Source organism: Odontomachus brunneus, unplaced genomic scaffold (genome assembly GCF_010583005.1).
Source record: "Odontomachus brunneus isolate Ranch 3 - 2012 unplaced genomic scaffold, Obru_v1 Obru_scaffold_319, whole genome shotgun sequence".
Classification (NCBI taxonomy): domain Eukaryota; kingdom Metazoa; phylum Arthropoda; class Insecta; order Hymenoptera; family Formicidae; genus Odontomachus; species Odontomachus brunneus.
The window spans coordinates 156,595-158,812 of NW_022639769.1; positions in this window are offsets into that span (position 1 = coordinate 156,595).

Here is a 2,218-nt window from a genome sequence, read left to right on the forward strand (position 1 = left end):
GGGAGCGCCACTAAGGCCATATCCCGCGTGCAGCTACGCTGCAATCTCAACGCCCGCGAACATTATATGATTCCGAAACGCCGCTAAACATCGCTGGGAAAAGTGTCTACCGCACTTAAGAGACACAACGCCGAAAGAAACGTCAACAGCATAGACTCGCGAAGACGCGACACTGACGTCGTCCGCGCCCCGCGCACCGCGCGGCACATCACACAAATCGGCGTCTAAACAAACCTCTGTCAGGCGATACAAACAACCAAAACCAAAGGCGTCGACACGTATTGTTCGATATATATATTGTCATTATCATCAGCTTAGTATTTTAAATATATTATTCATTATTATTTTCTTAAAACACTGTTTCTCAATTATTCCGCCTATCACGAACCCGATCCGACAAGTGATTCAAACCCGCAACGAATCGCGGTTACATTATTATTACTTATTACTACTTACTCGTCTGACTGTCGACATTGAATCATTTTTTATAATTACACACGTTCGTATACAGCGACAATATCGTAATAACTATATTATCATAATGCTCTTAACCAATGGATCCTTAACGATCAAAAACTTACATCATATAAAACATCGAGATAAAGTGTATGTTCTCGTTATCACTTTGATCCAGTCTACCATTTGTCTCTGAAGACGATTGTAAAAATTAGTGTTATTTATTGCAAAAGTCATAAAATCGTTTGTTTTCTAAATGTTGTAGGCGCTGAAGTCTTTAGCAGGAAGGAATTTTGCAAGAAGATCTTTATTCGAGTTTAAGAACAAGAGTCCGTCCAAGATATGAGGTAAAGCATGTCTCAGAGAATAAGTGAAAATTATGTTTTTTTAGATTCATATAAAGGATGTTATTTTTCCTTCACCAAGTACATAGTGTTATTCCTTGTAAAAAATTAAATCAGAAAGTCCTAAGCCATTTTCTTCTACAATGTTTAATAAATCTGTTATTCTTAAATAAAGCCTTTTTGGCCTTAAATAAAGTCTTAATTTCAGCTAATCAGCGCCGTCCTTTAGACTATGAGCCGGGCATCTGACAGTTTGCATGAGCGCTTCGCTGCTATTCCGCCGCTGTCAGGCGCGCGGCTCACGGACATGCGCCCGTCTAAAAGACGGCGCTGATTAGCTGAAATTTATTTAAACATAACTGCTTCATTAAGCATAGTAGAAAAACTTTCTGATTTAATTTTCCATAAGGAATAACGCTATGTACTTAGTGGGCGAGGGAAAGATAACCACCCTGTATAAGATGTAATCCAAATATTTTTCTCCGTTGTAAGTTGCAGAAAAATACGCCAGTCTTTCGTTCTTCCTTATTTCTTTATGTAACGCAAATTTTTTCCAAATTATTTTTTCATTGAGATCTGTTTTCAAAATAGAAATCTATTTGAGGTAGAATTTATAGATATAGACAATATCGAGGTTATTGAAACTTCTCAAACATCTAGTCAAAAAGTATTTAGATTATGAAAATTATACTTTCTTACATATATAAGAAGTAATCATAATATATTTCATTTCATTGTTGATTGCTGAAAAATAGGTCGATCTTTATTTCTTCCTTATTTATTTATATAACTCAAATTTTTCTCCAATTATTTTTTTAATGAAATCCGTTCTCAAAATAACAGTCAGTCCTTTGGAATGGAGTTTATGGATACGAAGGACATTTTTTTTTTTTTTTTTGAGGCAGAGGAAATGCATTACGCACACCCCCAGGAAATCGGGACTTTCCCAGGGGTAGTGTGGGACTCTCCCCCTCCGGAGCTAACGGCCGGAGGGGGCCTACCCACTAAAACCTCTGCCGAGCCCCTTGCGGCTGTTGGGAGGGCGTCCCGGGAACCGCTTGCGCATTACTTCCGGGACGCCCTCGGCCGCGGGGCGGGGGAAACCATAACGCCGCCCCCTTCCCGGGCCGGGAGGAATAATAGTTCCCTCCCGGCCCGCTGTTCCTATCCTCCATGACCGGACGTGGGCCCCCTGTCCGGTCACACCTCACCTGTAGGGGCGTTTTGGCCGGGTCAGGTCCCGTCCGGACCCGGCCCGCCCCTACGCTCCCGAGCGAAGTTGATGGGGCGAAGGGGTCTAAGTGTTCCCCTCCGCCCCTCTCGGTCAGGAGCCTCCTGGCACTGGGAGGGGGGTGGGCGGCCTGAGAGTCCGCCCTTGCGAACCGGCCGCCCTGCCCCCCTCCCGGAGGCGCCTGGTC